The following is an 11,449-nucleotide window of genomic DNA, read 5'->3' as shown; positions in this document are numbered from 1 at the left end:
TTGACATACAGCCCCCTTTCACTACATGATGATTCAGTTCTCACTGAATTGTTACTTCAAATTGTTTGCTCAGACCAGCTCCACCAGCACACTCATGGCTGCGCATCAATGTAAGTGTATTCTAGGCTGAACAGCCAGAATTCCTGCCCATTTCTCTTCCGGTTGGAGCATGATTAGAATGTGTTTGTGTGAATGACATTGCTGTAGATTGTTGTTCATTCCCCACTCTGACAATTCAGACAGTCCCTTTCCTAGTCAAATCTCCAGCACATCGTTCCAATAGCAGGGGGCAGGATTTCTCTGGGGCACTGAGGGCTGGTGCGTGAACTCAGCCTTGCATTCCACCCTTGATGTTTCATGGACTAACAAAAGCAGCAGAAAGAAAGAGCCGAGCCAATATCTCCCTGCCAGGGATGCAGGTGCCACGTCCCCTCTGTCTGACCATCGCCATTGCAGGAGAGAAGGGTTCACTGGAATCGAATGCCCTGGCTCAGACCAGAGATGGAGGAAGATTTTGCTGTTCATGGATCTGTGCAAAGGAAATTTTGTCTCTGTGTGAAACTGAGGTCGGAAATGAAACGTCCACATGGTGGCCCAATGCTCTAGGGAATGTGGGTGAAGGACCCGGGCTGAGAAATGATTTAACAGGGGTTTGTATTTATTGCCCTGATTAAAATCTATGGCTAAAAGGCAGCCACTGTTATTAGTACTTGTACCTGTGTTGGGACACCCCAGTGGGTGTCAAGTCCATTGTCTTCACCAGGGGCAGTCGATTATTTTATCAAGGTACAAATTTCTTGGTCAAGGCCTAGGCTCCAGAGAAAACAATACACTGCTGATAAGAAGAAGTACGTCAAAAGATTTAGCAGCCACCATGGGCATAACCATGATGTGTCGTGTTTCACTCTTTATATCTGGCGCCATCTCCTTTCCCTTTAGCCTTGTAGTTGACCAAGGGCAAAGCTGAACATCTCCTCAGATACCAGGGAGTGTTTATGTCCATTCCTGCGAGCTACACAGGGGTTGGATGTTGCTGCTTTCAGTCCTCTGGCTCTGCCGGGATAAGGAACAATTCAGGCTGACACTGAACTGAAGGAGGAAGATCAGTTTTTGACAGGCAGAGGGACGCCTCCTCTTAAAGGTGTTTGTCTGGCTGGCAGTCCTGGTTCCCAGGTCTCGCCCGTGGGGCTCCAGCAGTTTTGGGACCAGGTCACTCCCTTGGCCCCACTGGCCACCCCCAGGCGCTCCCCCCCAAGGGCCCCATCAGTGCAGCGGAGCTGAGCACCGTTTGCCTGCTCGCTCCAGTGGCTGCTGGCCCCTCCCAGAGTCTGCACGCCCTCCTTCCCCACCCCCCACCCCCCAAACTCCCTCCCAGAGCCTGCACCCCCACCCCTCCTCCTGTTCCCCCCACCCCCTGCCCCAGCCCAGAGCCTGCACCCAGCACCCAAACTCCCAGAGCCATAACAAGGAATTTTTGTGCCTGAGGCAAGGGCCGGCTCCTGGCTCTTTGGCAGCAGGTCCCTGAGTCCCTGTTGGAGGGAAGGACCTGCCGCCCAATTGCTGCCAAAGAAGCAGCAGCGGTAGAGCTGCCGCCGAAGTGCCGCTGATCGTGGTAGAGCTGCGCCCCTCCACTTTGTGCACCCGAGGCAAGTGCCTCACTCACCTCACCCTTGTTACAGCACTACAAACTCCATCCCAGAGCCTGCACCCCAGAACCCCTCCCCCACCCAAACTCCCTCCCAGAGACCAGCCTCTCACCCCTTCTGCACCCAAACTCCCCCCAGAGCCTGCACCCTCTTGCACCCCAATCCCCAGCATGGGGGCAGGGGGGTTGAAATGAATTTAAACACTCAGCATTTTCCTGTGCAAATGAATAAAGACCTAGCAGAGCTGTCCAGCACCTGAAATCAGTTCCAGCCCTCGGCGTCTCTAAGAGGGACACTCGGTAGCTGAGGCATGTGGGACACCTCTGTGGTGAGGACAGGTGAAAAAATGCTGGATTCAATGAAAGCTGAGCCCATAGGAGGGGAAGGTGAACGGCAGCACCACACAGGGTCATAACACTCAGACACGGGGCTTCACTGTCACTTCCCCTGGGTTTTCCATTATTTATATCCTAAGGAACACACCCTCCCCCTCCCCCCCACACTGTCACACACAACCTTCTCCCCTTGAGCCCCATCCCACCCCTCCCACTCCCCAACTCCATGGGACACAGCCTCTCGGTGACTCACCCAGATGGGGGCTTGTCTCTACATCTCCCCAACAGGGGAGCAGAGAGCCGAAAGGGCCACAGGAGACCAATGGAGCTAGGCAGGGATAGAAAAGACTTCCCCTCCCTTCCCAAGAGTCCCGTTAATCTCCCCCATGGGACGTTCCATCACCGGGTGGGCTCAAAGCACCAACTTTCTCCTCAGCAATGGAAGGGGGAACCAGCTCTAGCACATGGAAGGCTCCCCACCTCTGCTGCTGCCATCCTGCAGCCTTTAATATGGATTTGTTTTAGCTAATGCAACCCCCTCAACCCCTAATTCATCCATGAATCAAGGAGAAAAAACTCTCAGTCAAGCACCAGAGGTGCAGTGGGTTAATGCACAGGACTTATAATAGCAGTGCTCAGTGGAGTGATGCTGAAGTTATGAGTTCAAACCTCACCTAGAGCACTAGTTTCCTTTAAGCAAATGGCTTCTGCGAATCATTTTGCCCTGCAGAAAATACAATTGCAGCTCAGAAGACACCGAGGTCCCTTTGCTTTACAGAAAGCAGGGCAGAGTCCACAGATCTACCAGGCTTTGCTCTCCACCAGCCGCCTGTGTCAGGAGGGGTCAGGCAGAGCCCAGAGCACTGCCCCCGACTCCCCATCAGTCTTTGCTCCCAAACCACCTGTGTGCTCACCCTCTTCACGGTGAGACTCACACCATGCCTGGCTTTCTGTATGTCGGTGTGGTTTTTTGTCTGTTGTGTTGATCTGCCTGTGGGTCCTGTGTGATTTTGGTGGATGCCTGGCATAGTTTTATGTGTGTGTGTGTGTGTGTGTATGATTTTTGCATGAATATTGTTTTTTGCTTAGTATTCTTTTGGTATGTGGGTTTTGTGTTTCCTGTTGTGGGCTTTTGCTGTATTTTTGGTGTGGATTTGTTCTTTCTATGTTTTGTGAGGTTTTCCTTTTTGTGTATATGGCTCTGTGTGCTGCGTGGGTTTGGTTTTTGTTTATGTCTGTGTGGGTCTGTGCAGTCTGTGATTTTCTCATTCTCTCTGTGTGTGTTTGTCTCTCTGTATCTTCATGTGTAAATTCACTGGAACTTTTCAAAGTCTGCACAACTTTGCCAATTTTCACCAGGAATTTTTCTCCATTAACAAATTCTCACTTGTTCCCTACCAGTTGGTGACCATTGCCCCAGGGGCCTGTCAGTCTCCGGGTCCTGATTTCCCATTGGCCCTTCCCCCTTCTATTGGGACTGGGAACGAGCCAACCAAAGCCCCCACTAAGTTTTAGTAAAGGGCCAACAGTCCCTTACACAAGCCAGCCCTATAAGTGTCACCAATGGCTGGAGAAGGCAGCACAAGCTGGTCCCATGGTGTAACGGGCAGCACTCAGGACTCTGAATCCTGCAATCTGTGTTCAAATCTCAGTAGGACCTTGTATTAGCAGATGATAAAGATCTGGTGCCCAAGGTGCTTTCCTGTCTCCAGCTATAGAAGAGTGAGTCATTTCCCTCCTGCTGGGTGACTCCTCCCCACAGGAGCCAGGTCTTTGGTGGGGTCTAGAAGTAGCTATTGGTGGTTGGGATTCTCACTGCTTCACCTGATGCCCACAAGTTTGGTGCTTGTGGCCACAATTTTCCTCTTGCCCACATGGCACTTGAAGAAAGCAGGGCCAGGGCCAGGCTTGATAGGCAGGAGGGAGGCAGAGTCCCAGGCTGGAGCCCAGCACCTCTTCTCCTCTGGGCACCTAGAGCAGAGGCAGCTGGTGCTGACAGCTCCGAGGGAAGGCTTATAAGCCACAGAGCAACTGAGGGCGGGGCTAGACGAGGGCAAGACCATGCCTATGTGTGGCCTTCAGACAGGCAACAAGACTCCCAGCCAGCCTGCTCCCTGCCATGCTGAACCCCACTGAAGGCCACCCGCAGACCACTATGTGGGACGGCTGCTGATGCTCTGTGGCTAACATCAGAAGATGGTAGGAAAGCAGGGCCAGCCCCACTGGTGGGGCCTCTTACTGTTCCCACTCTCTGTGCTCACTTTGGCAGTGGGGCAGGAGATTTTACCCCAAGAGGCTTTTCCCCAGCGGGCGAGAAGCAGAGAAACACCCAGGCTCCCAAGGTGCTATTTAGCAAGTACCCTCCAGCACAGGGACAGGCGCACACGCTAGCCCGGGCAGCCGCCCATTTTCTTTGGCAAGTCAGGAAGGGCAAAGGCGAGACTGGAAGCACCTGGGGGTCACGCCCCAGCCTTTGTGACACCCACCCGCAGCTCCTTCCCGGGACTCTAGCTGAAGCCAGAGCATTGGCCTGAGCGGCCAAGAAGACGTTCCAGCCCTGAAGGGAGCAGTCTCACCTTTGCCCTTCCTGACTTGCCAAAGAAAATGGGCGGCTGCCCGGGCTAGAGTGTGGAGCAGTTTCCCTCTTCCAAGTGTGCGCCTGTCCCTGTGCTGGAGGGGGTTTGCTACATGGAGCCTGGGTGTTTCTCTGCTTCTCGCCTGCTTTCCTACCATCTTGTGATGTTGGCCACAGAGCATCAGCAGCCGCCCACATGCTAGTCTGTGGGTGACCTTCAATGGGTGTTTGGCATGGCAGGGAGCAGCCTGGCTGGGTGTTTTTGTGCCTGTCTGAAGGCCACACATAGGCATGGTCCTGCCCTCCTCTGGCCCTGACCTTGGTTGTTCTGTGGCTTTTAAGCCTTCCCTTGGAGCTGTCAGCACCAGCCGCCTCTGCTCCAGGTGCCCAGAGGAGGAGAGGTGCTGGGCTCCAGCCTGGGAATCCTGGCCCTGGCCCTGCTTCCTTTAAATGCCATGTGGGCAAGAGGAAGAGCTGCAGCTACAGGGACCAAAGTTGTGGACGTCAGGTGAAGCAGCGAGAAACCCAACATCAGGTCAACCTGCAGGAATCTCTAGCCAGACGGTTAAGTTCTAGGACCCCACCCTCTAGCGGCCCAGCTGGACCAGAGACCCATCTCCAGTGGGCACCAGTGACCCAGGAGGAGAAGAAAAAAAAATCACTCTAGTTCAGCCAGGAAGAGAGTAACGAAGCACATTGAGCTCTAAGGGTTGGCAGCAAATCATCATATCTCCAGAAGGTCCCACTGAGATTTGAACTCAGAATTCAAGGGCCTGAGTGCTGCCCATTACACCATGGGACCTGCTGCTGTTTTGTTTTCTAGATCCCTGTGACTCTCAGTTGGCTGGCTTCCACTCTGCACTTATTGCTTCCCACCAGCGGCTTCCTCTCGCAGGACTCTCTCTCCTCCTCCAGCGACTGTGGGCCTGCACGGCTGGATCCGCGGGTCCTGCCCTGAGTCCCCGCATCCCCCTGCTTTGTCTCCGTTCCCTGCAGGCTGCAAAATTGTCAGGGGAGGCCGCCCCTCCCTTCACTCAGTGCTCCCGCTCATATCGGCCAGCTGCAGCCTCATCTCCTGGAACTCGGGCAGCTGTCACTTGATCCGGTCGTACAGTCACACGCTGACTGGCTCCCCAGCCTGGATGGTCTTGTGGAAATCCCACAGGCGACGCTGCAGGACTTGGCACTGTTGGTTTCTTTAATGTTGTGGTGTTACCCTGGCCACCAGAACAAAGCCACCAACTCCTCACTCACTGACTCCCACCAATCCCCCTGGTTGTCATAGAACCCTCTGATGCTTTCCCGTTCTGCCAACACTGCCAGGCCTCACCCCCCTGCCCCATTTATCTTGCAAGCTCTGGCTGTTCAGCTTCAATATCCTCTGCCCTGGGTCAGGGACAGGGGCGGCTCCAGGCACCAGCGCAGCAAGCTGCGGGGGGTGGCCTGCTGGTCGCTGTGAGGGTGGCAGTCAGGCTGCCTGCAGGAGGTCCCCTGGTAATGCAGATTAGGTGGCATGCCTGTGGGAGCTCCGACAGTCCTGTGGCTTCAGCGGCAATTCGGTGGTGGTTACGCCGAAGGCACAGGATCGGCAGACCTCCTGCAGGCATGCCGCCGAATCCGTGTTACCAGAGGACCTCCCGCAGGCATGCTGCTGAATCCGCGTTACCAGAGGACCTCCCGCAGGCATGCCGCCGAATCCGCGTTACCAGAGGACCTCCGGCAGGAGTTGGGATAGAACTGTATTACATTATATACTAATGTTAGATGTGTAGAAAGTGTGACTAGAAAGGAGCAGTGTGACGGTGCTGCCTGTGGGAGCCAGCTGAGGTCACTCAATCAGGGTGAACTGCAAACAAAACAGGGCAGACAAACCCCAAATGCTGGTGGTTATTCCAATACTTAGATTTACCAACCAGCACAAAACAGCTTCTGTAGCACCTCACTGGTTACTCAGAAGTCCAAACCACGCAGTTTCCTTAAAGTGCCCAGCCTCAGGCCTCCGTCCAGACACACATGTCAGATATGATGATGATTCCTGAAAATCTGATCTCATTATATAAAAGAAAAGGTTCTTCCAATCCCAAAGGATCAGCCACACACCCAGGTTCAATTATAACTTAGATCTTACCCAAAATACACGCTACAGCCAATTCTTAGTAACTAAGCTAAAATTTATTAAAAAAGAAAAGAGAGAGAGCGAGAGTGTTGGTTAAAAGATCAATATACAGACAGACATGAATTCAATTCTTGAGGTTCAGATGCATAGCAGAGATGAGCTTGTAGTTGCCAAAAGTCCTTTTAGAAATAGTCCAGAGGTGATAGTCCAATGTCCAGATTCAGGGTGACTCCAGTCAGTGACTCAGGATCTCAATCCTTATGGCTTAAGGTTTCCCCCTCTTAAATCCCAAAGCAGATCTGAGATGAAGCAGGATCATGTCCCAGGTTCTTATATGTTTCCAGCAGCCTTTCAGCCTGAGAAAACAATGGGCTTAACTCCTTCTCCCAAACATCCTGGCAATTAGCACAGGGTAATTTACCCATTAAACAGTTCCGATCCAGGTTAACACAACCTTCAAAGAGACACAGAGACAATAATACTATTTCACTCAAGTATGATCATAAATATTAATATTCTTTTTTGGATCTTTGAATTAAAACTACAGCAATAGACAAGACTTGTTTGCTGACATCACAAGCCCTGAGCAAACATCTCCCCTTCTACCTCTAATAATGCAGACTTCCATTTCAAAGCTCTATTCATTTACAGATCTTCCTAACCAGTCCTTAAGGTTCACCCATGGGTCAGGTCAGTGGGTGAGGTGAGTTAATTAACTCTTTCTGGCCCTGTCACCTTTCAATGAAATATTATATTACACTCATAACGTCACAGGAGGTCAGGAATAGGATAGCAGGGGCTGCGGGTCGGGAGTGAGGGGCACCAGCAGAGCTGGAGGGAGCGCAGGGGGCTGCGGGTCGGGAGTGAGGGGCACCGTCAGAGCTGGAGGGAGCGCAGGGGGCTGCGGGTCGGGAGTGAGGGGCACCAGCAGAACTGTGAGTCTGGAGGTCAGGACAGGGATAGCAGGGGCTGCAGGTCAGGAGTGAGGGGCACCAGCAGAGCTGTGAGTCTGGAGGTCAGGACTGGAATGGCAGGGGCTGCGGGTCAGGAGTGAGTGGCACCGTCAGAGCTGGAGGGAGCGCACCAACACCTTCAGCTGGCACCTTTGCAGGGGAGGGCCCAGGCCATCTGTTGCCTGGAGACAGGGTGTTGGCCATTCTCTGTGCAGACGGCATCACACTGTCCCTCTCGGGCTCTACAACAATCACACCCCCTTATCCCACCATCTAGAGCCTTGAGAAATGCATTGGGGAAACTGAGGCACACGGACAGTATTCAGAGAAAACATTAAGCACATTCCCACTTTGTAACACCTGCATACGACCGGTTACATACTTTGAAGGGTGTAAAATAATCAAATATTGTGCTAAATACAATGATACTCCAAACTGACCACCAAATTTAAGTTGCATGTTTTTCCCCTCAGGTGAGGGTTCTGGGGTGGGGCTGGGGATGAGGGGTTCACAGTGCAGGAGCGTGCTCGGTGCTGGGGGTGCAGGCTTTGGGGTGGGGCAGGGCTGAGGATGAGGAACTTGGGGTGCAGACAGGCTGCCCCAGGGCTAGGGCCAGAGAGGACTCCCCATCACCACCACTGGCAGCAGCAAGCTCCAGGGGAGGGACCCCTCCTCTCCTCCCTGCCCCCCACAGCACACTCACTCTGCCCCACAGTCACTGCACATGCTCCTAGGGCCCCTCTCAGGTCCAGAAAGCTCACTCACCTCCCCTATGATGGGTACTGGTGGGGGGGGTTGCCATCACAGGTGGTCTTCCATGTTGCTGCCCCTCACCATAACTTCACTGTGGATGGGGGATGGGGCTGCCCCTTGCCCAGCATGGGACAGAAGTGGGGTAGGCAGGGTGGTGGTGACTATGGGGCTGGGGAGCAGGGTGTCATAAAATTCACCCAAGCCCTAGCTGCTCAGGTCTAGGAAGCCTCCCTCTCCCATCCCTCCTGTGGCGGGTGGGTTGGTGGGTGCTGGGGGAGGGGGCATTGCCTTCCCATGTGGCTTCCTGCCTCCCCTTTGCAGCCTGCTGCGCCTCACTGGGGGTAGGGGATGGGGCTTTCCCGTCCCCAGCGTGGGGCAGGAGTGGGGGGGCTGCAGGGTGGTGGCTGGGGGGGGACAGGGAGGGCAAGTTGGCACAAAATTCACCCAAGCCCCAGCTGCTCAGGTAGGTCTATGAACCCCGTCCCCCATCTGCCCTGTGGTAGGGAGGGGCACTGCCTTCACATGTGGCTTCCTGCCTCCCTGACCCCTGCTGCAGCCTGCTGCCCCTCACCACAGCTTCCCTGGGGGACGGTGGGAGGGGGGGGGCTGCCCCTTCCCCAGCACTGGGCAGGAGTGGGGGCTGGGGCTAGGGCAGGGGGGGAATCATAGGGACAAACACTCACGGAAGCCCCAGCAGCTGCTAAGGTGAGTGATGTCCCTCTCCTGGCCAGAAGTCCCCTTTGCGTCTCCTCCAGGTAGGGGCAGGGGAGGGGAGGGCTGCCAAGCACCGCACGGCCCCCTCCACTCCCCTCCCCTCCTGAGGTGCTACAGCACCAGCAGCTTGCACTGCTCTTATGCTGTAGCCCTTAGGCGGCGGCAGCAGCAGCAAGGGAGAGAGACGCGCGCTGCACGCTCTTTACGTCCAGGCAGGGAAGCTCCAGGGCGGGGAGCGGGGGGGAAGCTCCAGCCCTGGCGGCGGAGGCGGAGGAGGGGGGGATGAGAGGCGAGGGCAGGGGAGGGCACTCCAAGCAGGGGAGAAACCTAGCTCCAAATATTGGTGGAGCAGAGCCCCTGACTGTGAATATTCCTGGGGCTTTAGCCCCAGGAGCCCATATAAGTTGGTGCCCCTGGCCTCCACGAGTGCCGCACGCTGACCAGCTGAACCAGGCAAGCCACGGGAAGCTTCTCAAGGTCTTCCCCTGGTGTGGGCTTGGATGCGAAAAGCACCTGGCCGTTCATCAGCTGTTGCAAGAAGTGTGCAGAGTAGGAGTAGCGATGGGGCTGTACCTTTCCACAGCATCTCAATTTGGGCAGCTTTCCATTCCGCTTTTCTGTGTAATGTCCCTCCCACGAGTTTCACTTGCGGAGCTGTACGACTCCGGCAGGGTGGCCATTTAGAAATCTTTTCCTTGCTTTTCTTTTTCACCTGGCCCCAGCGTTAGGACCGTTTGGGTGTTTCAGTGTGTGTGTTTTCCCATTTGGAGGCATTTGGAAGTTTGGAAGGGGAGCCAAAAGAGGCGTCTTTTTCACAAGCAAGTTGGCTTTCTGCACAGGTAGGGCCCTTGGCCTTAAAGCTTAGCTCCGTCAGTGCGTCTGCATGGGGTTCCTCCAGTGCGTCAAGAGCCCGTGCTAAACTCTCGGTGTGGGCGTTTGGCTTCCGCCAGTCAGAGTGCGGTGCCTGCGTCTTCCCAGGGCCGGCTCCCGTGAGGCGCGCATAACTTGGGAGGAAAGGGGTAGAAGAGAAAGCAAGGGAAGCTGACTTCGAGTGATGGTGCCCCTGGGCGGAGTGGTCCTCCTGCTCCTTCCTGTCGGAGGGGTGGGCTCGAGTGTGGGCTTGGGGGGTCTGGCTGTGGGCGGTGGGAGGATGGTGTCCAGGAAAGTCCCAAAGGTCACCCTGCGCCGGCGGAGTGTGAAGCCTCTCCCCTAGGTTGGGGTGCCGAGGATTAAGCCTTCCTCTGTGGCTTGGGCTGGGGAGCGTGATCCAGCGTCAGGTCCATTTGGGTGGAGCTGGCGGCCGGCAAGAATTCAGGCCATCAGGTCAACCCTCTGTGGACAATGTTGGGGAAGCCGGCAGGCCTGCGATTTTGGCTTCGCGGGCGGGCAGCTCAAGCCTGGCCTCCTATGAGCCTGGAAGGCAGCCGGCCGGGCTCACCCATCTCCTCCCCGGGCCCAAGTTCCTTTCAGGCAGCAGGTGGAGCGAGGAGCCCAGGAAGGGGAGCCCAAGGAGGTGTCCGGAGCCTCGTCCTGCCCGGCGCCCGCGCCCAGCAGGGCTCTTGCCCGCTCCCGGCCCACCTGGTTTTGGCCTCTGCCACCCCTAGCAGTCAGCCAAAAGAGCAGAAACTGCCCTCTCCCTCCTGCACCCGGAGTGGCCAGCATGGGGCTTGAACCCATGACCTTGGCGTTATTAGCACCATGCTCTAACCAGCTGAGCTAGCCGGCCTACGGGGTGCCTTCTCTTGCCTGACCCTTTTGGAAGGAGTCACCGGCTGGCGCAGGGAACGATGTGGCCTCCGTTATCGAATGAATGGATCAAGACGCCCCCTGCCAAAGTAGGGGAATTAGCTCAAGTGGTAGAGCGCTCGCTTCACATGCAAGAGGCAGCGGGATCAATGCCCGCATTCTCTGGCTGCAAGGCAGCTACAGGACCTTCTCTTGCCCTTCTTTTAGAAGCCATGGACAGTCAGCCAGCTCAGCTCCTCCAGTGGCCTCCATCCCTCTCCCCGCTTGGCCTCCCAAAAAGCCAGCCCTTGCGGAGCACAAAGCTCTTCCTCCCCGGCCCTTCTCCCCCTTGCGCTGACTGGGAGGCTGGAGACAGCTGGGGGAAGTTAGCTCAAATGGAAGAGCAGGGGAGAAGTAGTCAGACCCATACACACATTCTCCAGCCTGCTCTGCTCTGGGCTGGGCTCTAGTGGGGGACCTGCACCTTTCTTTCTGAGCTCTCACTGGAGCACAATCCCTTTCCTCCTCCCTCCCTGCTAGTCTACGCCAAGCTCATTGGCCGGGAGGGAGAGCCACTCAAATACAGAATTACTCACATCCCAGGGGTCCATGAAGGGAATGAGGAGATGGGC

At 55.5% G+C, this 11,449-nt stretch overlaps 1 non-coding gene across 1 annotated transcript; it reads right to left on the bottom strand.

The window, feature by feature from the left end:
• Window positions 1–10,744: 10,744 nt before the first annotated feature.
• On the bottom strand, window positions 10,745–10,818 carry TRNAI-AAU. The gene has a single exon. It is a non-coding gene; the product is annotated as a tRNA-Ile (tRNA).
• Window positions 10,819–11,449: the final 631 nt, after the last annotated feature.

The sequence above is a fragment of the Mauremys mutica genome, unplaced genomic scaffold (assembly GCF_020497125.1).
Source record: "Mauremys mutica isolate MM-2020 ecotype Southern unplaced genomic scaffold, ASM2049712v1 000301F_np12_subseq_1:59261_obj, whole genome shotgun sequence".
Lineage (NCBI taxonomy): Eukaryota > Metazoa > Chordata > Testudines > Geoemydidae > Mauremys > Mauremys mutica.
The sequence above is the reverse complement of the archived record's forward strand: the minus strand, read 5'-3'. Positions and strand labels throughout refer to the sequence as shown.